The sequence below is a fragment of the Balaenoptera acutorostrata genome, chromosome 13 (genome assembly GCF_949987535.1).
Source record: "Balaenoptera acutorostrata chromosome 13, mBalAcu1.1, whole genome shotgun sequence".
Lineage (NCBI taxonomy): Eukaryota > Metazoa > Chordata > Mammalia > Artiodactyla > Balaenopteridae > Balaenoptera > Balaenoptera acutorostrata.
In genome coordinates this window covers 45,279,430-45,304,249 of record NC_080076.1, presented here as the reverse complement: position 1 = coordinate 45,304,249, position 24,820 = coordinate 45,279,430, and the positions used below count along the sequence as shown (strand labels likewise).

At 38.9% G+C, this 24,820-nt stretch overlaps 1 protein-coding gene and 1 non-coding gene across 4 annotated transcripts in view; one reads left to right on the top strand and one right to left on the bottom strand.

The window, feature by feature from the left end:
- GAREM1 (GRB2 associated regulator of MAPK1 subtype 1) overlaps nt 1–24,820 on the bottom strand; it is a 211,107-nt gene that overhangs the window by 150,248 nt on the left and 36,039 nt on the right. The window lies entirely within an intron of this gene.
- Nucleotides 14,686–14,758, top strand: TRNAG-CCC (transfer RNA glycine (anticodon CCC)). Its single transcript has one exon. It is a non-coding gene; the product is annotated as a tRNA-Gly (tRNA).

Here is a 24,820-nt window from a genome sequence, read left to right as displayed (position 1 = left end):
GGGTAATATCAAGTATTCCTAATGCAGAGAGAAAAATAGTAAGTGTTCTTATATTAATGGCAAAAAGAAATCTTGAGAAAAACAGTGAAACAGCTTTCCTAGAATTTCCTAGAATTTACAATCAACAGAAGAATTTAATGTCAAGTACCTCAATGATACCACTTGCTGAGTGCCAGAGAAAGGAAAAGTCACTCCACAGCCTGTGGGTGAAGCATCCATTTGACCAATTACTAAGAATCAAGACCCAGTAACTAACCTTCAACTCCTCCCCTTGTATCTCACTTTGGCCATGAACCTGCAGCACAGAAATTCTAGTGTAACCCATGATTAAGAGGTCCCTGTTTTCTGAAAATGAGTAAGAATGTCAAAGAAAGCAACTGAAGCCCCCAGGATATTTTTATTCTTGTAAAATATTCTGATTAAGTGAAGCCAAATATCTGCTGTCATAGCATGCTGACTAATCTAAAAGTGATGTCTAGTTCTTCTATTGACTAAAAGTATCTAAAGTTTAGAAAGATGAAACAAATGCTAAGAACTATTAAATCTGCACCTGTCCTTACTTTGAGTGCACAGACATGAAACGAGGAACCCTGTCACCTCAACCAGATCATCACCTCTTCAGGCCCAACATCATTTCTATTTCTCCTCTCGTTTGCATTCCACAAGACCACCGGGTGTAGAACAGGTATATAATAAGCGCTTTCTGAATGAACAATCTTGGGTAGAAATGGGTGAGCATTCACATTAAATAAGTCTAAGTATAAATTAAGCACTACGGTCTCATTCAATATTTAAGCCCCTCGAGGAAAGCAGAGTATTTAGAAAGGCTGTTTTTTCAAGTATCACCTACTGATCTCTTCCCGCCCTAAACAAACATCCACAAATCTACACTAAGATCCCTTCTTTAGATGAATACTCTGTTCAAAGGCCCAAAAACTGCAACCTTGGGTTCTAAGCAAGTGAAAGAGTTTTTACATTTTACGGTTTACTGTGAAATCCCAACCAGAAGAGAAAGAAATAAGAGATGAATTTAGACAAAACACTAAATGGTAAGGGAGTCAAAGAACTTCATGGTGAAATCTAAGCAAAAAGGAATGTATAAAACGAAAGAGAAAGATGTTTAAAAAAGAGAGAGATTAAGGATATATGATTACCTCTTTTCAAATGAACCCTGGGACAAAGGACTCCCTTTTCAACAGTAGATTTACCAGGAATAATAGGCTTCTGCTGTAGGAAACAGAAGTATGCCTACTTAAGTCAAATCTGAAATTTTCTGCTCTGAAATACTATACTGTACCTAATATTTAAAAGATAAGAATTCTATGTCAAGTGATTTTTAGAAAAACAGGTGAGCAATTGCAGTATCAGTATTTCTACAAACACTGACAATATACTAAATCTCTTAGTACAGTGCCTGGCACATACCATGGAATCACATTTCTGGCAGGCGAGGGAGGGGGCTCAGATTCACACAGGAAAATTAAACTTTGCCAATCCATTAAAAGACAGAATATAGACATTCCTCTCTCCATAAGTCTGATACAGCCCGTGTGTTCTCCAGTGTTGGACAGTGAACGTAAGATGATGCATTTGGTTGGTGCAACATGTGTTATTTATCACATGGTGCGAGGCAATGTTATACCATAAAATCACGCAGAGACCAAGCATCGAAACATGCAGGCATCATCCCAGCCTCCTCCAGACACCAAGCTCTGAAAAGGGAGGGCAGGCAAAGGCCAAATCACCAGGCACATTCCTAGGATCCCTCCTCCTTGCCCTGCCCCCAGCTCTTTGCTTTCACTAATTCAAATGAATGTATGATGATTCCACATGTTAGGTGGAAGGCAGTTTGGGATCTCAATAGCCTAAGAGTTGGAGCCAGATTTAGGTTTGAATTGAGATTCTAATATTTATTAACTATATGACTCTGGGCAAATTATTTAACGTCTTTGAGCCTCAGAATTCTCACATTTAAAATGATGGTGATAATACTGTAAGGAAGTTGGGATGAGCGGATGAGGATAAACATAAAGGATCAGGATAGTATTGTACAGATAGAAGCCTCATGAAAAATATGACTTTGACTTATTTCCTTCCTCAATTAGTTCCCTTTCTCTTACCAGCTGGACTCAGGTACACAACAGTTTCTTTCTCCAATGAGAAAATGCTCTGATAATTAATGTGCAATGATTTGCACTGTATGCTTCACATCAACTATTAAAATAAAGGGATGATTTTCACCAGGTGTAAATGTCATGTTAAATCCAACAATTTGGGACTTCCCTGGTGGCGTACTGGTTAAGAATCTGCCTGCCAATGCAGGGGACACGGGTTCGATCCCTGGTTCAGGAAGATCCCACATGCCGCAGAGCAACTAAGCCCATGCGCCACAACTACTGAGCCTGTGCTCTAGAGCCACAAGCCACAACTACTGAGCCTGCGTGCCACAACTACTGAAGTCCACTTGCCTAGAGCCCATGCTCCGCAACAAGAGAAGCCACCGCAATGAGAAGCTCACACACCGCAACAGAGAGTAGCCCCCGCTTGCTGCAACTGGAGAAAGCCTGCACGAAGCAACAAAGACCCAACGCAGCCAAAAATAAAATAAATTAAAAATAAATAAATAAATACACTTTTAAAAAAAAGAACATAAATTATAAAAAAAAAAAAACCAACAATTTTATTTCAAGAGGATAAACTGAGCCATGAGTCAAACTTATAGGATTTTCACTGTCATTTTTAGTTTCAAATGTGGTTTAGAGTCCCTTGAGCTTTATTATGTGACAAATAAAATATAAAGTACTGAAGAATCACACTAAAAAAAATGATTTACTGCTATAAAAGTTACATGAAAAGATACATTCTTAGTAAAATATTTGAATTATATATGACAGTTTTTAGAATTTTTCTCCCATTAAGTTGATTTCCAAAAATTCTGCATGGCCTTCAAAAGAAAACCAAACAAGATTTTGAAAAAAAGAAACAAAGACTCACACATATGCCACTGTTGAAAATCTAATGATGTTTCCAGTGTCAACACACAAAACCACTGAATTAAAAAAAAAAATTTTCTGAACACATAAAAGAGGGGTAACATGAAAAATACAGATGCCAAGTAACACCTGGATTTCTATTTTTCCAGGTGGGTTGCCCTGAAGGCAGAAGCTAGACAACACTTTACCTCTACGGCTTCAAAATACATGTAATAAAGAAGTTCAGGGACTTCCCTGGCGGTCCAGTGGTTAAGACTCCGTGCTCCCAATGCTGGGTGTATGGGTTTGATCTCTGGTGGGGGAACTAAGATCCCTCATGCCACACAGCGCAGCCAAAATATTTTAAAAATTTAAAAAATAAAATAAAACTGAAAAAAAAAAGTTCAACATGAAAGAACACCATATTAAAATAGTAGAAATAAACAGTCAGAAACTTAAAAAAAAAATCAGATCACCAAATTTTAAAGACAAGTCTATAAAGATATCGTAGGCCTAAAAGAAGTACATAATGTCTCTGATAAGTGGGGTGCAACTTCCTAAAGTAGAACTGGAAAACAAAACAAACCAAAAAAAATCCTTTCTTTCTAAAAATCTAAAAAAATAACCACCCCACCCCCCCAGCAAAACCAGGAGTTTACAGATATTGATGGAAAGACATCATCAATTAATTTGGTTAGTTACATCACCTAGCCAACTATTGATATACTGCTTACAGATAAATTATTAGTACAATTTTCTGAGGCAAATGTAACGAAAAAAAAATCACTTTGACATTTATTCCTCTGTACACAGGGTTATTTCCTAAATGTGTAATCTGAGACATGGAATATTTGGCTGGCTTGAGCAAAGGCAAAATACAGTTCCAAGAGTTCTCAAGCGTATTATGTACGCATATACTTTTTAAAATTAGAAATTTATTTTAACTGATCAAAATTATGTTGGCAATTATACATAAAGGTCACTATTAGTGAAGTTTACATTATGTTAAATTTAAATAACATCTGAAAGGGTTTCGCAAACACTGACAAATAAGGGAAAGTGCAGTCTGGCTCAATTAATGAAGGGGCTCCACCCACCAAGATCCATCAGTGAGTCACTATGTGAATGTGACCAAATCACTCAGAATGTTCTAAGCTTGCCGAGTTAGATAGCAGAGAGTTGGAATATAGTTAATAATATATAAATATATTTAATTTTTTTCAGACAAGGGCAAAGCTAATTAAAGAAATTTACCTGAATGATGTGGATATAATAAAAATGAATACGGAAAACTTTCTACCCCATCCCATTCTCTCTTCCACCTCTAAGAAATAAAGAAATCATTTTATAAATTATCCGGGGGACCAGTGTCCAGAATGTTATTCCATTAACTTAATAAAAAGAGAGATTATTTTCTTCCATTTCAAAATTTATTTTTCTTCTAGATGCAAGAGAAATACTAGGTAGAGGGTCTAAATAAAACCAAGGAGACTGAAATAGAACAATCACACACATATAAAACTGACAGCCTGCGTTCTTTCCCCCCAAGTCAGACAGTCAAAATGAGATACTTTCTGTTTAGCGTGCTTACAGATTGCACTGGTGGGACTCTCTGATATCCATGTCTGATCAACTGCTCTTTGTTGCTGTGTTCTAGAAACATCCACCAGCCCGTCCCACACATTTATTTCTATTCTAGGTCCCACTCCCACCTCTGCTATGGGATAGCCACATACTGCTCTTTAGCTTATTTTCTACATGTGAAATGGAGATAACAGACCCACTCCAATGGATAACATGAGAAACATCTTCGACAGCAGGATATAACATCGCCAAGAACTAAGTCAATAAAGGGAAATGGAACAGAGACTACATCCTGAAATCACTTTCAGCATGATGACACGTTAACAACATGAAGAGGGTGAGTCCTTCCCTATTTCCCTGCAAAGCCTGGAACCTAGATGAAGAATCACAGTAAGATAGAACCAGTAAGACTGGGCTCAGGGTTTTAAAAGAGAAAAGGGGAAAAGAAATAGGATTCTCCTTAACTTAATGCAGTCGTGGCTATTAGGGCAACAGATGGAAAATACACTAAGTTGAGAGATGGTAACACTGCAACTCTGAAGACCAGTAACCAGCATTAATAGAGAGAAATGCAGCGAGGGACAGTGTATCAGTTTTCTATTGCTGCATAACAAACTACCACAAACTTAGCAGCTTATACATGGGTCAGAAATCTGGCACGGCATGGCTGAGTTCTCTGCTCAGGCTGAAATCAAGATGCTGGCTGGCTGGGTGCTCATCTGAAGCTCAGGGTGCTCTTCTAAACTCATTCTTTTTGTTGGAAGAATTCAGTTACAGTTGTTTTCTTTTTGCTGGAGGACTACTTACTCTGGACTCTTAAAGGCTGCTCTCAAGTCCTTGCCCTGTGGCCCCCTCCCTATCTTAGGTACAAGAACCTGCCTTATGTTGAATCCCTCTCATGCTTTGAGTATCTCTGACCTCTTCTTCTGTAACCAGCCAGAGAAAACTATCTATTTTGAAGGGCTTGCCTGATTAGGTTGGGCCCACTAAGGATAATCTCTCTATCTCAAAGTCAATTGATTAGGGACCTTAATTACATCTGCAAAATTCCCTTTGCCATATAACATAATCTGGTATAACACCAGGGGATGGCCATCAAGGGGGTCACCTTAGAATTCTGCCTCCCACAGAGAGTGATACAGGAAGAAAGCTGGTCATTCCAGCACACAGCAGATATAATTTAAGTCAAGAGTATTATGGGTAAACTTTGTCTCTTCCAAAGAGGCTTTATGGGTAAAAGTAATCACAATCAATTTATACTTTGAGATATTAGGATACGAAACTGCTGTTACCTTGCCCAAGCTGAGTGGAACAGTCAAATAAAAGTGCAGCTCTGCTTACGTTTAACATCTCAAGTAGGCCAAAAGAACACAGTTCACTTAAGATTCTGGAGACAAACAGAATCTAACAATCAGATAAATTTAATTGAGAAATGAATGCAGCTAAAACTTATTAGTCTGTATTTAAAAATAAAGTTTAAAATAATATCCAACAATTTCACTTGGCTTTTTAAAATTAATTGGATATAATAATCAGAACTTTTAAGTAGTTTCAAAATTATTACTCTATATGTGATGCTTAGGTCCCAAGGTTTCTTTGCTACATTCCTTTGATTGTACGTTTAGACCCTAGAATAGAGAGGGAAAGAACATTTTTTTCTGGAAAGCAAGTACAGGCCACTGACATGGAGAGAAATGTGCCTACCACTTGAACTCCATTCATCTGTACCTCCTTGAATGCATCCGACTACTGCTGGGCACTGGCTCCAAAGGACTCCTTTGCTTTTTGGATTTCATGATGCTGACCCTGAACTGCCACCCTGGCTGGGATTAAACCACCACCTCACTCATCTGTTCCAAGGACCACCAGGAAACCACACACCTTTTGGGAGGTTTGTAAAGGGTACTTTCCATTTAGATTGTAAAGAATGGAATCCAAAGCTGGATGCAAGAGAGCTACACAGCATTTAACTGCATTGGTTCAATACACAGGAACGTTTTCTGCCTTGGAGCTGTCTTCACTACAGAGAATCCCCAGATTAGTCCCACTTACGCTGACGCTGGAGTTCCCTCCCCAGTATTTCTACTGCATGGACCTGCATGGACCTATGTAGAGAAATATTTATAAATATTTCTGGGGAGATACAGCAAGGGCATAAAGTTCTACCCAGAGTCCTTCAGATAAAGGGCGATTATGAATATAGTTTGAGCTATATTCAGCTTTGCCAGTTCATTACTTTGCCCTGATATCAGTTGCACGTAGAATTACACGCAACTGTCAGGCACAGGCCAATCCTGAGCTCCAGGTCTATATATCCAATTGCCATCTGGATATCACCAGCTGAATGCCCCATGAGAACCTGACAACTTGATATATCTCAGAATGATGATCTTTCCTCCAAGAGCCCTGGCTCCTCCCATCTCTGTGTGGGGTAGCTCTACCCTCCCAGTCAACCAAGCAGTCACTGCCAATGGTACCTCTTCCCTCATCACCTACATCCAACTCCTCACCAAATCGCATGGGTGCCTATTGATCCAGAGGCAACAGAATGCAGTCATTATGGGTGTGGACTCTAGAAACAGCTTGCTTCAGTTCACATCCCCAAACTGCCACTTGCGGGCTGGGTAACTCTGCAAGTTATTTAATGTCTCTGTACTTCAGTCTTCTCAGCTGGAAAATGTAGATGATGATGATGATAAGAATACTAGTGTCTACTTCACAGGGCTGTTGTAAGGATTACATGATTAGTGAATATACAGCATTTACACCAGGCACGTGGTACAAGGTGAGCCCTCAATAAATCTCAGCTAATATTATTGTTGTCATTATTCTAGCTCAGTCTCTCTGGGCTCCATCCCTTTCTACACATCCCCTCTGCTCTCACTTAATGCAGGCTCCCAACAGCTTTCAGCGGGAATATTGTGAGGGTGTTTCCGTCTAGATTGTGGCATCCCTCTAACCTAGCTTCCATTTTGCTGCTATTAGAGTCTTTCAAATGCAAATCTACTTTCATTATTACTTTGCTTAGAAACCTTCAATGGCTCTTCACTGTTAAGAGAAAAAAGTCCAAAATCCATGGAGTACCGCATGGAACCCTTCCTGACCTGGCTACAGCAATCACACGGGGAAGGTCTGAGGCATGAGAGGGCCAAAGAAGGGCCCATAGATGGAGACTAGCACAGCCCTGTGTGCTATCTATCTCGGGTGTCCATGGGCTTTTCTCACGCTCATCCTGTTGCCTAGAATGCCCTTCCCCCACAGTTGTTCAAGCTAGAAATTTCAGAGTCTAACACTGCCTTCTCTGTCATCTTTGCGAGACATCAGTTCTTCCTTCCTTTCTTCGAATGTCTCCTTAATGCCTAGGATAGTCTCAAGTCCATACAAGACTTTCCCATGCTAGGTGCAGCTTACCTTCCCAGCAAGTCGTCCTCCAGCATGTGACACAAACAGAACTAGCTGGGGTTCTCTGAAGTAGTTTCCTTAAGGGATCTGCTTCTCTTACATGCTTCCTTCGGCCTAGGATGGTCTACTGTCCTTTCTCCATCTGGTAAAACCCCATTCTTGGTGAAGTCCTCACTGGTGCATCCCTTCCATTTTCCATCCCATGGATGGAACTGTTTCCTTCTCTTACTCTCCTGGCACTCTGTACGCATCCTTCCCACGGTCCTTCTAGCTGTAATGACATTTCACATTTGTGGGCCTGGCTTTCCGTGCTAGGCTGGGAGCTCAAGGTCTTGGCAGCCCAAGTACTTAATACTAAGTCTCAATTTACATTTGGGGAGTAAACTCCTGTACAATTGGCGTTCTGCAGTCATTTTTCACTCTTTAAATTCAGAATGAGAGTCTCACCATGTGATAACTGTTTCTTACAGAATAGAATCTGGGATTTTGCTACTATATTATCTAAAACTCAAACAAAGCCTATCAATCCCTGGCATAGACTGTTAGGAGAAAGTTAATGTAAAAAGGTGGGCTCATCATATGAGGCAACATTTTTTTTTTTTTTAATTCTGAATGGAGCAGAATTTTAAATTTAATTATTAAATGAATTTAAAAATTAAATTTTAATATATAAATTTGGAATCACAGAATTTCAGAGCTAGAGGGAAGCTTGGAGAACCTAAACGCCACCTGTCTTCATTTTATATTTGAAGAAATGGACACAAGGTTCCCAGTCAGTTAGTGGCAACTGAAGACTTCCTGTTTCTTAGTCTTAAACCATGCAATCCCATTAAGCCAGATGAAAAGGAAAACTAAATGGCCTGTTCTATAAATGATTTACCCAGATTTCACACGAGCACATATGCAGTGCACCTAAACTGTATATCTCAGTATAGCTTCAGAGCAAACCCAGCCCGGATGAATATTGTGAAGAACAGAAAAGAAAGACAGCTGGTTCTTAAGTCTGAGTGCAAAGTTTGAATTCTGACCCAATACTAGCTGCGTGATCCCACTTAAGTCACAATAATCTCGGAAGCAGTTTTCTAATTGAAATGCAAAGAACAGCGCCTCTTTCATAAATTGTCGTGAGGATTAAATGAGGACGTTGATGAGTGCATTCTGTGAATCACAAATGCTACACAATTGTCAGGTATTAATAAAATAAAATGTAAGGTAAGGTATTAGTTTACACTGGTTTTTTTTTTTTTAGTGTTAAAGAGTATCCTTTTATTTATTTTTTAAACATCTTTAATGGAGTATAATTGCTTTACAATGTTGTGTCAGTTTCTGCTGTATAACAAAGTGAATCAGCTATATCTATACATATATCCCCATATCCCCTCCCTCTTGCATCTCCCTCCCACCCTCCCTATACACTGTATTTTTTTTAAGCATTGAAAACTAGTCCCTAGTTAATTGTTCTGTTTATCCTTATATCTTTCTCTCTCTTTCTTTTTACTCCAGCACTTGTTCTGCTCATTAGAATTGCACTAGATCCTAAGTAAGGAAAAGAAAAGGAAGGGAGGTATTACTTGAATACACAAAAATTCAGTTTTTCCTTAGGCTCTATTGCAGTGAGAAAATACAAATCTCTCTTTAAAATAAGGTCACGAGTATATCATCAGCCTACAACTGTATAACACAGATTGCTACTTACCCATATATTCAGACAGGCTACAGGCCTCACACAAGCTCAGTATCAGGGAAGCACAGAATCTTCAAGTTGCAAGGGGCACTGGGGGTCATCTAAACCCATTTTTAAAGCATATTTAAGTGAGAGACCTAACTAGAAAAGAAGTCACAAATCACTATACTATTTTATACTTCAACACAGAAGTTAATTATTTCATACGTTATACCTGACTATAGATTATAGATGTGTATTAATAGATGGAACTACATTTGAGTGTCCCACAGCAGTACTTTCATATGCTACAATCTATGATAACATTAAACTTGAGATAGGTAGCTTATGACACTGAAATATACATAGAAATATTATTAAAAATTTTGAGTTCTTTCTCCCTTTACTTATGATTATAAACTAAGACACCAGAACGGGACCAAAGTCAAGGTCAAAAGAAACAGGAAATAATCAGGGATGCATCCCAGGCTACAAATCAGTATTGCATGAATTTGGTTAACATAAAGCAGTTTACCAGGGCCTGATACATTTCAAACCAACACGGAAAAAAATTGGCATTAACTATACAGATATATAAAGTATATTTGGAACCAGATAAAAGCCTTTTCTCTCAGCATATATATTCAAACGAATGAATAAAATTTTTAAAATAAAGCTTTAAGCATGGCTTTATCCTGCTGTCAACTTACATGTAAATAGAACTTGTAAACATCAGATGTTTTACCCACTTTCCTTCGTGAAACATCCTTATAACATTCTCTTAATTCAGCATGTTGTCAAATAGTACTTATTAAGCACTATTCTCAGCAAATGAAAGAGAACAGCCCCTTGTTCTGTGTTGTAATTTGGCACAGACAACGTCCTCCCAGGCCAGCCTTCTGAAGGGTATATCAGGGCTGTTCTAAAGAAAGATCACAACAGTAAGTCCCAAAAAAGGCACTTAAAATTCTGTACCAGTCCCAATTAAGTGTCTGTGTGATTGAGTAAAATGTCAACCAAATCATCCCCCGGCTCCTCCCTTCCACTATTTTCACCCCAGTGGGCTGGCATACGTCAGTTAGTTACCACTCACTTACACAGTCCACGACAAATGTGCTTAGAATTTTCTATACATTTCGCTTTTAAACTCTATTAACTCAGCAGCTCTCACTTAAAAAAAAAAAAAAAAAGAAGCTTTTCCATATTTAGTGATAGGAAACACAGCTATTTAACCAATTGGCTAAATTGTCATCGTGGTACAAAATCTTATTTGGAGACTTTTCCCATTAACAACCGTGAAGATCTCCCTAGGAAAAGAGTTTCTATTTCTAAATGTCATTTAATACTGTTTGAGGTAAACAGTGATTCCAAGTATATATGAGAAACATTGTGGAGGGGACACCTGCCTCACGAGTCTACTCATTATTCAGGTCTAAGAGTAGGAAAAGAGTTTCTATTTCTAAATGTCATTTAATACTGTTTGAGGTAAACAGTGATTCCAAGTATATATGAGAAACATTGTGGAGGGGACACCTGCCTCACGAGTCTACTCATTATTCAGGTCTAAGAGTCTCTTTTAGTGGCTACAAGAATGCATTCTGTGCTCTGTACCACCTTGTAATTTGGAGCAGATAAAGAAGAGAAACAGGCATGAAAAAGTCAAGACATTCAAGGTGGTACAAGATTTTGAAGTGCCACCTCTGTGGCCAAGATTTAAGTCCATAGGCGTTCGTTCAGTGAAGGCGTGTAGCCAACCTCAAAAGAATACAGCCAAACGGTCAAGGACCAAGGCTGTCTAGTCCAGTCAAAGATATGTGGACCAGCTAATCTGACTACAGATTTCATGCCTTGCTCTCTCTGCAAGGAGTATTTCTTTTTATCTAACCCGCGTCTCTGGCACCATTCCCCTTTCTTCAGTTCTTAGTGAGAAAGGAAACAACTGCTCAGTATCCTTCTCATGACAACCCTTCACATATGCGAAGACTTATTAAGTGGCCTCTTGAACTTCTCTTCAAACGAAAGATTCACAACTCCTTCACCCTTTCCTCATGGGCCTTATTTTTTTAATAGTCCTTTGGTTCCTGCTATCGCTCTTCTCTGGATCTTGTCCAGTTTTCTTTCTTTAGTTCTAGAGCCCAAAAGAAAATAAAATGTTCTGCTAATGGCCTGGCCAACAGCGGGCAAAGCAGGATTGTTTTACTGTTCTTAAAAATTATATTTTTTTCCTTATATTAAAATGTGCATCTCAGGATGTAAGGTAAAATACACACATGACAGCAATTCTTGCTTCAATTTATAGTTCACTTTATTGTATACAGGTTTGTTCTTTCCATTTCTGTTTTCTACTTCGTGTGAGTTTCAGTCTTCCAATGTGTTACTACTTTATTCTACAGAAATTCCTCTTTTTAATTCTACTTAGAGCTTTCACAAAGTAATCGACTCAATCAATTTAACATTCCCTGAATAGCTAATGAGTTTGCCGATTATTTTATCCGTTCACTCCTATGTCTGTATTTCCCTCATTGCCCCAACTTCCCACGATTGCTTCCGGGAGCTCCAAGTTTAGGACAGCCACGTACCACTGCAAAGCAACAAAACAGATGTCAATTTAACTAGACAGGAGCTTTGCACTAGTGAAGTTGCATTTTACAAGAAACACACGTCATCTACTAAAAATTAATAGTAACTACCATTTAGTTAGCCGTGATGAATTTCCGGGAACAGTGTTAAGTATTGTTTTTAAAAGTCAATGGCTCTAAAAACTCTTTTCTCCAAATGTATGGATGAGAAAAACAACAGCTCCAAGAGGTGAAATAATTAGCCCAAGATCACTCTGTTAATAAATGACAGAGCTGGAGAGAGAACCGATAGTGCTTGACCATGGTGATATCTAAGGTAGTTGTGGTCTGGTTGTAACACCAATACCGTAAGAGGCACGAACAGCAAAGCTGGTAAAAGCAACATGCTTACCACCCACTACCACACATGCAAACTTCTACTCCAAAGGACTGTATCACTCTATTCTGCCATGTCACAAAAATTAAAGTCAGGCATATGGAGAAAAGTGATACTTTGTGTTGAAATTAAGCATCTAACCTTAGAGAGAAAAACTGGCATTAAATTCACTGAGACAGCTAAAATGACTCACAAATATTTCCTATTTTCCTTCCAACCATAAAAAAAGTGACCTTTCAAAAATGCCACATCATTTACTAATATATTAAAGCTATATTTTCTAAATCTGAAAGTTAAATTTCTTAGGTCTCAAAAAAGGGGTCCAGGGCAATTTAAGAAAAATTGCATGACAGATATGACTATACGTGGAGGAAAAGTACATTATAGAGAGTTCTAAAAATGGTGGTGGATTATGTAAGTGGAAAGGCATTATACTTTTAAAAAATATATATAATTAGCAATGCAGTGATCTTTGAGATACAGAGCAGCCACCTGGAGGAAAACTGTTAGAACAGTATGACAGCATGTGAAGGGAAATGCTTGAAAAGCTTATTATATTTGCAAGTTTGATAAATTGTGTAACCTTCCTAAAGGCCACACACCATTAGAGGTTTTAATTATAATAGGCCGGCAAGTTTAAACATGGTATTGTAATAGATCACTTTGGAGGGTTCCGTCTAGTTTAACCCTTCACCAATAAATGTCACTCTTTCCCCACAGAGAAGGAACCCCAGATAGAACATTTGGACTACATGCCCGACTGCCCGGACACAGCTGATTGGCTCAAGCGAGGACACATGAACCCAAGATGAGCCAATGAGACCATTTTCCATCTTTTCAGTTCCTTGTTTCATCCTTTGCTGCATTCTTGCCCTTGGATTTCATGATACTCCAGTATTCTTTCCTGATTAAGCAGCTTGAGTTTGTTTTTATCATTTGCAAAGCCCTAGCAGAAGTTTACATTTTCAAAAGCATTTATGGAATGAATTTTATGTTTCTCTGGGTACTGCCCCTTTCCCTGAAAAGATAACTCTCTAAAAATGAAGACTGTGGTGATCACTTACTTCCCTTTACTACTGGGGGATAAAAAGGACAAGGTCAACGTTGGAGATCTCGAATCTATTGCCCATATTATGGCTTATTATATCCATCAAAGAATAAAGGGAAATGCCCCAGTTCAAATTTGTATGCACTGTTAGGGTTTTTGTATCTCAGTAACAAGCTAATTCAAACTATATATCATTCTACACTAGCTATTAGAAATCCACTCCTCTTAAATCTTCCCACTGATATTCTCCACCCCCCCCCCCACTGATATTCTAAATCATTTTAGTGACGTTAAAACCAATGATCTGCCACTTAGGATTATTTCTCTCGTAAGAATCAAATATATGTAGTTCATAAGACAACGTCAGCACTCTGGATAATGATGTCCACCTCCCAGAATCACTGTCCTCAGCACTCAAATCACCAAGCCTGAACCTTTCATAACAAGACAAAGCCCTTCTGCAAAGGAAGCCATGGTCACCTCAGAAGGAGAGGCTGCATGCTATTCTGAATTCGGGTGCTGCCGTGAGTCTCACAACACAGTACTGTCAAATTCTAAAAGCGATTTCAAGCTGAGAGAAGCCAGAGAGCACTTCAGTTCGCTGGCTGGGTTTCCGGCCTGGGTTCTTGACAACATTTTAATCTGTGTGGATAAAGAACACTTTACTTCTTTAATGAAAAGCACTGATCCAACTAGAGGTGAACTTTAATTCTAAACAGAGAGCCTTTCTAGCTCACCCCTTCCTGGTGCAGGGGAGGAATGACATTCTTTAATCTTTATTGCTATTGACCTAGAGTATACAAGTAAAAAAGCAAAAAAACAGCTAAATACTTGGCCACTTTCTGTACTACAAAGATTGGTGAAGACATTCAAAAAACGACCAGTAATCATGGTTTGTCATAGACAATCCACTAACAAGAAATCCAGTAACATGTTACTATATCCAGTCCTGATACAGTAACAATTTGGTTTCCAACAGCATGTCACAGCATTGTAACTTCATTTGAATTCTGAAACACAACGGATGTCACTGGAAGTTTTAAGAAGACTTGTCTGGGACTTCCCTGGTGGTCCAGTGGTTAAGACTCTGCACTCCCGATGCAGGGGGCCCAGGTTTGATCCCTGGTCAGGGAACTAGATCCCGCATGCCGCAACTAAAGATCCTGCATGTGCAACTAAGACCTGGGACAGCCAAATAAATAAATAAATATGTTTTTTTAAAAAAAGAAGCCTTATCCTTTTCTGTTAGCAAACGCATTACAGGATAACTGTCATGGCATAATCACCAATCAAGTCCTAGAACACTGTAAATCAGTCTGTGCTGTAGCAGTGCCATGAGAATGGACAATAGCACTGCTGAGTGAAATCAAAGTGAGAGGAGGCTGGTGACTGGAAGAAACAACTGACACTGAAGCACAACTCTGCATGCGTTCAGACCCAGAAAACAGACCAAAGGCAGTCACGTTAGGGTGCGCTGGTGTCTCAGAGTATCTTAAAAATGTGAAACCCAACCTTTAAAACATTCTTACCAAATGAATCTGACTATATTACAAATGAATGGCACACATAAATACACTGAAGGGGATGGAAGGAGCTGACCCTACTAGCTTTGAAAACCATGTTTTTAACTTGCTATTGTCATGTTAAAGAATCAAAGACCTGTACACAAATACTGTACACTATTGCTAAATTTGTCTATGGGCAGAGAGGAGCCCGGCAGGTCCCTAAAACTCTCAGGAGAGGAACCCTCTCTGACCAGAGAAGTGGTGGTCCCAAGAGGATGGGCAAATCACTGTTGCTTTTTTATTTCCCTGGCCTCTTGCAGCAACCCCCTGGACACAAATGCAATTGCCGGTAGTGCAGGGTAGAGGAAAACCTAGAGCTTGGACTTCTTGGCTAGAGGACTGGGAAGCGGGTCCCAAGGAGCCAGAAAATGCCAGCAGGATCACAAAGAGAAGGAAGCTCAGCAGAGAAATTTTGCAAAGTTGTACAGCACTCCTGGGCTCACCTCCGAGCTGTGCATGGTTCTGACTTTCAACAGCCTACCAAACGCCTACAGCACTAACTGCAGCATACACCAATGCCCAGACCCAGCCTGGCTACAGGGTGGGGCACAAGGAAGTCAGATCCAATTAGCACTGCAAAGGTTGTGAAAACTGAACTGTCAGTGGAACCACAGCCTGAAAAGGCAGGTGGAAACTCGTAACCTGAACCTAACCTGTTGAATGTCTGCTAACGCAAAGCAGAACCCAAATCAATTTTCTGCTTAAAATTTAAACAAGACCTCAAGACCCTGAATTCCATAAAAGGACATTCAACATGTCCCGCTTAAAAACCAAAATTATGTGGCATACAAATGACCAGGAAAACATTAACTTGGAAGGGAAAAGACAGACACCAATCCAAATACTGAAATTATGAGACAAAGACTTTAAAGCACCTGTTAAAACTATGGTTTAAGAAGTAACAATGAACACTCATGAAATAGATAAAAAGTCTCTCCCTAAAACCAGAAAATATAAAGGAGCAAATGGAAACATTAGAACTGAAAAATATAGTAACTAAAATATTAACTGATGGATTCTATAATAGAATGCAGATAATAGAGGAAAATGTCAGTAAATCTGTAGATAAATCAATAGAAATTATCCAACAGAAAGAAAAAAACCAAAAAGCAAAAAACAAAAAAAACCTGAACAGGTCCTCAGAATCCCATGAGAATATACCAAAAAGTCTAATATTCATGTCATCAGAGTCCCAGAAGGAGAAGAGAAAGAACATGTGCTGAAAAAAATGTTTGAAAAAATGACTGAAAGCTTTGAAACCTGGTAGATATAAACTTACAGATTCAGAAGTCTCAGCATACACCACACTGAATAAGCTCAAAGAATTCCAGGCCCTGACACATACTATCAAACTGCTGAACACTGAAGACAAAGATAAAAATCCTGAAAGCAGAAGATTATAGGGACCCACGGCCTAGGAAAACAATGAAATGACTGCTGACTTTTTGTCAGAAATCATGGAGGCCAGAAAGAAGTAGAACATTTTCCAAGTCCTGAAAGAAAAGAATTGTCATCCAGTGAAAATACCCTTAACAAATGAATGTGAAATAAAGGCACTCTCAGATGAAGAAAAACTAAGAGAAAATTTGTTTGCCAGATTTCCTCTTAGGAAAAAAAAAAAAAATGCTAAAGACAGTTCTTCAAACAGAGAAATGGTACCAGAAAGAAACAACAGGAATAAAGAAAAGCAACAGAAATGGTAAATATCTGGGAAAAGAGAATATGCTATTCTTCTCCTCTTAATTTCTATAAAATTTGTATGGTGGTTAAAAGCAAAAATTAAAACAATGTCTTTTGGGATTTTCAATGTACGTGGGATGCTAATAAACCAGCAATTAGAAGGATACTTATAACATGAAATGCTTGTACTATAAAAGTAGAAAGGTCTGAAATCAACAATCTAAGCTCCAACCTTAAGAATCTAGAAAAAGCAGAGAGAGATAAACCCAAAGCAATCAGGAGGAACAGAGCAGAAATCAAAGAAATGTTAAGAAGAAGAAGGAAATGAAAGCAGAAATCAATGAAATTAAGAACAGAAAAATAGAGAAAAAAATCAATCAAAGCTAAAGCTTAACCCTTTGAAAAAAATCAGTAAAATCAATAAATCTCTAGCCAGGCTGACAAAGAACAAAAGAGACAGAAAAATTATCAACGTCAGAAAAAATTATCAACATCTGGCTATCAATAAGACCCAGCAGGCATGGAAAGGAAAACAAAGTAAGCACATAAGAACAAATCTACACACATAAATTCAACAATTTAGATGAAATAGAATAATTTCTTGAAAACCCAAACTATCAAAACTCACTGAAGGAAAAAATATATAACCTGATCAGTCTTCTATTAAGGAATGAAATTTGTACTTAGAAAACCTTCTCAAAAAAGAAATCCCAAAGCCCAGATCATTGGCAAATTCTACCAAACATTTAAAGAAAAAATAACACCAATTCTACACTGCTTCTAGAAAATAAAAGAAAAGGGAATACTTCCAAACTCACCCCTGGGGTCAGAATCACCATGATAGCAGAACCAGACAAAGACAGCACAAGAAAAGAAAATGACACCAATATCCCTCATAAGCCTCAACAAAATATTAACATTAATAGTAACATACCACTTTCAACTGGAGTTTACCCTGAGAATTCATGGCGAGATTAATGTTTCAAGCCAATTAATTCACCAAATTAACAGGCTAAAAACACAACCCACACATGATCATTTCAACTGATATAGAAAAAGCATTTCACAAAATACAACACCCACTTATGATAAAAACTTTCAGCAAGTAGGAAGAGAACAGAAACTTTCTAATCTGATAAGGACATTACAAAAAAAAAAAAAAATCCAAAGCTAACATCACACATCATGGTAAAAGAATGAAAGTTTTCCCCCTAAGATCGAGAACAAGGTAAGGATATCCACTCGTCTGTTTCCAATATAATACCATTTACAATATTTGTTAAAAAAAAAAAAAAAGAAAGAAAGAAAGAAATACTTATGTATAAATCTAACCAAACATGTACAGGTATGTTTCTATACAGGGAAAACTATAAAACCTTTGAAAGAAATCAAAAGAAGATGTAAATAAATGGAGAGACATAGCACGTTCATGGATTTGAAGACTCATTATAGTTAGGAATATCAATTCTCCCCGAAATGATTTATAGATTTAACACAATTACAATCAAAATCCTGGCAGGAGTTTTACTGGTAAATATAGACAAGCTGATTCTAATACTCATAGGGAAAGGCAAAGGAACTAGAACAGTCAATACAATTTGAGTAAGAGAAAGAAAATTAGAGGACGCACACTGGCTGATTTTAAGACTCACTATAATCAAGACTGTGTGGTATGGGCAAATGGATAGACACAAAGATCAATGGAACAGAATAGAGAATCCAAAAATTTATCCACACGGATACCATCAGTTGATTTTTGATACTGAAAGCCAGCTTCTCACTGCTGGAAAAAGAAGTTACAAATAAGCAAAAGAGAAAAGTTAAAATGAACCTTGTGCTAGATATGAATCAGAGATTATACAGTATGAACCCCCTCAGTTCATACACAGGTAGATGGATATGAAAATACATAGAGATACGTGTGTGTAGACATTTGTTAGTTTACATACATATATTTCCTAACTTTGTCTGCAGAGACGCCTAGAAGCAGTGACACTCCAGTAGCAATAAACATACCTTTATTAAAAGGAATCAGGGCTCCTTGGAGAAGTGAGGGCTGAGGTAGGGAAAATAGAAAATAAGCCTGGAACATCTTGTGGGGTCAGAAAGTAAGAAAGTGCTTTTAAAAAAAAAGATGAAGGCACACAGAAGAACACAGAAACCGCCATGAGAACTCCTTAGAGCCAAAGCTGTAACAATTTTATCAACGATAAAATAAATATCCATGAGTCCATGCTGATATAAATGAATGATAATAAAAAAATAAATATGAGAAGATAAATCTTCCTTACAGAAGAATTCCAATTCATAAATGTAGATGGGATGAATGAACAAGAAAATCACCATTAGAATACCACTGTAACATTGCTGCAGGCAAGATCCACCGATGAATGTTAAAATGAGTGGGCAAAAGCTAAGCAGAAACATATATATATATATATGTATGTATGTATATATGTGTGTGTATATATATATGTGTATATATATATATGCATGGTCTCAAAGTGTCTCCCCCAAATATTAGTTAATTACAAAGGGATCAACAGTAACTTTACACTGGAGAACCTGGCAGAGACCACCTCATCCAAGTGATTAATGTTAGACCTGTAAAAAGCTATGTGGCCATCACGTGTTCAGAAGAGAACATCACCTCTGCAGTATCCTTGGCGGTAACAAATTACCTCAATCTAATCAAGAGAAGACATCAGACAAACTCAAATTGAGTCACAATAAATGACCAACACTTTTTAAAAGTGTCAAGATCATGAGAGACAAGGAGAGACAGCAAGGAACTGTGACAAATCAGAGAAGCCTAAGGAGGTGGAAAACTGAATGTAATGTGGGATCCTGGATTAAATCTTGGATAAAAAAGGACAACAGCCAAAAAACTGGTGAAATCCAAATACAGTCTGTTGTTTTAATTAATAGTATTGAACCAATATTAACTTTGATAACTGTTACTACAGTTATTAGGGGAAGATGGGTTAAGGGTATACGGGAACTCACTGTACTATTTTTGTAACTCCTGTAAGTCTAAAATTATTTCAAAATACCAAGTTAAAAAACAAAGCAAAAGTTTTCTAACATTATTAAATTGGTTGTCTGAAACCTAGGTCATTTTTGTCTGTAGAAACATTATACATGGTGGATAGGTTTGCAGAATATCCCACAAAGTCTATTTAACCAATAATGAGATTCTTTCCATAACAGGAGAAATCAATGTAGTTATAATGGCAGTAATTAAACAAAAATAATGACATAAAATAAAAATCTGGTTGTCTAAAAATGTTATATGAGGAAAAGCAGTCTATTTCAAAAGGAGAAAGATGCTGCTATAGATGTAAAATTTCACGAAATTACTTTAGAGATATTATGCCTAATTTCGCAATGGAACCTGGAAAAGGGTGAAGAACAGGGGGAGGAGTACTCGAGTTTGAATTCCTAGAGTGTGCCAGGCACGGTTTTAGGTGCTTTCATGCATGATCTTCGTTAATCTTTCTTATTACCTTGTGAGGGAGGTATTGCTAGCCCTGTTTTTACAAGTGAAAACATGTCAGTGAGGTCTCACAGCTAGTTAAGGCAGTAGAACTGAGTTTCAATCTCAGGTCTGATTAATTTCAATGTCTCTTTCTCTGTATTTACTGCCTCTAACAAAAACTGAGTCATTCTCCTTAGATAAAGGGTGAGAAGAACAGTGAAAGGCACCAAAGGGAATGAGTATGATAAGAGAATAAAGAAGGCAGAACTAATTAAGTCATCAAATGAGAAAGGAAAATACTGGTGGAAGAGGTTTTAGATCAGTGGTCTCCACATGAGAACCTCAGGGCTGGGGGGGATGGGAAGGGATGTACGAGCTGCAGCACAGAACCAGCCCCTATCGGAGCTGTTCTCTGGAGTGCCTCTGAAGGTCAAGGAAGTTACACAGAACAACACAGAACATAGAGCCACTGCAGCTTCACACTCTTGCAATCACTGTAGCACTGCTCTACTGCTCATTTAGATGAATGTGTGTAAAACTTTCAATGATTTAAATGTAGAGATTCACAAGTAAGAAAAATAACTATTACAATAAGAAGAGGACATGTGTTTTTTCTAGATCTTTCTAACCTAAAAGAAACACTACAAATGAACAGCTGGAACATAAACTCTTGAGTAAAAACTAGGCCTTTTTTTGTAGCCAATTATCAATGTCCCTTCTTATCCAACCTGATGAAGCCACTTAAGTCAGATGTCATTTCTGTAACGTCAAGCAGCTTCATTATTAGGACTGTTTACATGCATCACCCTGTTCATTCCAAGAGTTTCTCTTGAATTTTATTTCTAAATTAAAGCAAAGCAGGATAATAGTTTAAGAAAAACACATTATTCTGATTAGATATTTTCTGATTTAAAACTGAAAAAACCTCAAGTGCGAGAGGTTTATTTATTCTGAATATGTAACTGTGAGGTACTGAGAGGGCAGAGATTTTGAAGACAGAGAAACAGATTCAAATCCTAGCTCCCTCACCTACTGTAAAAGTTACCACGGAATTAACCGAGAAATGCCAGGTCTAGCTCCCAACCCTGCCTCTGCACACAGGGAGCCCTTAATATATGGGTTAAGAGAAAGTAACACGTGGCTGTTCATGTCACACACAGATTTTAAACCATTATAATGATATAGAATCATTAAAATGGCAATAGGGACAGCTAGGCAACAAACAAATTCAACCAACCAAAGTAACATGCTATGGTTGAAACAGCACCAGACAGAGCTGGGAGACGTGAACTTTAGTTATATTTCGACCATTACTCAGCCAGCAACCTGGAGACAAGTCACTTCCAGCCCCTGCCTCCTCCTGCAGCCTCTTCCATCACAGGAAGGGGTCGGGGTAGGACTGTCTTGGGGCTTCCTTCTAGCTCCCGGGTTCTGCTACCCGGTACCGGGGACATGAGAAAGGGCTGAATGAGAAAATGTGTAAAGGGATAAAAACTGCCTGCCATTAGTTCTATATCGAAAGGACGGAGGTGAAAGCAACTCCAGCCTGCAAGCATTCGACTGTGATCCTGAGCTCTCTGGTGTCTAAAATGCCACAACCAGAGATGCTGGTAGAAACTCACTTTCTAGAGTATTTCAGAGGTAAAGAAGAAAGTGAGCACTGGGGATGATGAATGTCAAGGATGACGATGACATGTTGAAACAGGGTACCAAGCTGAATGGCCCCGAGTCAAGGCCACTCTACCTCCAGATACAGACAGGTGGAAACTAGGGGGCTTTCAAACACCAGAAAATGGGACGAAGAATGATGCTTTAGTCGCTGTATCTACTTCCTTAAAAATCCGATACAGATAATTCAAACAGATGCTTTAAAGAATGTTTCAGGTCTAACTTACTTGGAAATTTCTGCGCTCTTCCTGTGCTCTTCACATCATTAAATCAGGCAAACCAAGCTTACCTTTATGCAATGTTTATGACCCTCATATTTCATCTAACAACAACTGGACTGGTCTCTTTACAATGGTAAACTAATAGCCAATAGCTCAGAATAGCCAAAACCCAACACTCTTAAAAAGCCTAGAATAAAACAATTTATTGAACTACTGTTCCCACCAAAAATATGAGGAACTAAACATGTACAGCGCTCCCCTTCCCCGTTTCTATATTCTTTTTTTTTTTTTTTTTGGATCCTTTATAAATTTACCGTACCTTTATTGGGTTTTTTTGAATTTTTGAATTTTATTTTATTTGTTTTTTTATACAGCAGGTTCTTATTAGTCATCCATTTTATCCACATCAGTGTACACATGTCAACCCCAATCTCCCAATTCATCACACCACCACCAGCACACCTGCGCCGCTTTACCCCCTTGGTGTCCATACATTTGTTCTCTACATCTGTGCCTCTAATTCTGCCCTGCAAAGCTATCTTTTTGACTTGGAAAGGAATGAACTTCAGCTGCCATTTCTACTCTCAGCAAAAAATAAGGAAGGGAGAAGGCCTACAACACACAACTACATAAGAGACAAAAATAAACAGGCTTTATCTGGCAGAGAAAGTCTGTTTGCTCTGGTCTAAGCCTCAGCTCACATGCAAGCTAGCAGCCTTGGGATGGCCACCAGCCCTGCGAATTTATGGCTTCAATCTGTGAACTTCCTTCCACAAGGTCCTACTAAGCCCTCACACTTTCCTCACCTTGGCCGGGTGCCTCGCTCCCATGATGACAGCTAGCACTCCTCCACACGGCCCCTCAGCCCTAGAGGCAGCTGAACCCCTTATCAAACTGACCCTTCCCCTCAGGGAGCTGTGAATCTCACAAACTGTGCTGAGAAAGGGGGGATCAGAAACAGAAGACAGACCCCCATTCTTTCCTGCCCCTGGAACAAACGAGTGTCAAGAACAAAAGCTTGTCAAATCCTCATCCTGTTAAATGACACTGAAACATGAAAACCAGGAACTGACTTTGGCTGATTTATAAGTTTACAATGGAACTTAACTTTTACTTTGTATCTTTGGGCAATTACCTAACTGCTGAATCTCAGTTTTCTTATCTGTAAGATGAAAACTGTAACAATACTACCTTCCAAGGTTGCTTTGAAGATATGTATGTCTGCCAAAAAAGATTTTAAAGGAATTATCATCAAAATAAGCGTTAAATCTTCTCAAGGTGAATAATTTAGGGGCCTGATGTCCCCCACGCAAGAGCTTCCAGGTTGGAGGATGGAAAGAGAAGCAGCACCTCGTCTCTGACTTCTGCCCCGGCCCCAAAGAGTAAGAGTGGCTCATTGCAGTAAAGACTCTTGGTGGGGAGTATATATTGTTGGAAAAGGTCCCCATCTGATCCCTAGCCCCATCCACACCCCTGCTTTAGACAAAGGTGGGATATTGTGACCGAGTTTTACTGACTTTATTGAGCTGGCACTACTATTTGAAAGACTAAGGGGTGAAGCTACAACATTGCAGAGGGTTCTTACAATAGCTCTCTGGAGTAAATACCAGCCTCCCTATTTGAGAAAGAATAAAACTGAGGTGTGAAGACTTGACAGGCACTGGAAGGCAGGCTGCAGAATTCCAAGGCCCATTTTCTTCACCCTGTGCTGGTAAGTTTGGTTATTTAACGTGAGGAGTTGTAAAGAAGCGAAGTTGAGTTCTTGCCCCAAAAGAACATGGAGGAAGAAGGCAGAATTCTGTGAGAATAAGAGCCTTGGTTCTGCCCCAGGCTGACATCAGATAAGCCTGGAATTGGCCCGCCCATCAAGAACCCAAAACGGAAATTTGTAAAGGAGAAACTCCGAGATTGCTTAGGAAAATTTACTTCTGATAAGGTGATGCTTCAGACGGCTTCTCCGGTCCTAAAAAACCTCTCCAACTGAAGAGGGCTCAACAGATTTACAACCTGTGGGCTGGGTCTTATTCTGGGTCATTTCTGGACCAAAAAGATATTGAAGAAGCAGTTAAAATGCTTTGGTTGCAAAGTCACAGAATGACCAAGCCATCTTTAATAATGATAATTTTTAAAAAACTTTAAAAAGTGGGGTTATTTTTGGTAAGACGATTCCTCGTCAGTGGTTGAGATAGTTGAGTGAGGGCCATGCTGGGTGGAGCATCTTAGCACCCATTCTCTCTCTCTCTCTCTCTCACACACACACACACACACACACACACACGCACACACGCACGTGCACATACGACCTTTATTTACACTCAGGGAAAGTACTATAAACAACGAAGTAAACAACGAAGGTGCGAGCCCAGCCCCCAGCCCTACCCAGGGGATTCCAGCGCTACGTTCCTGCAGGAGGGCAGGAGGCGCCTGGCCAGCATGGGCCCCCTCCCGCAGCTTCTGCACATCTGCTCCCTTCCCCTCTCTCGCTGGCTGGCCTCTGCTTACACCTTGCTCCACACTTCCTGATGATACCAGTCATTTATTTGTTTATTCACTAATTTATTTAACATAAATAGCACTTACCGGT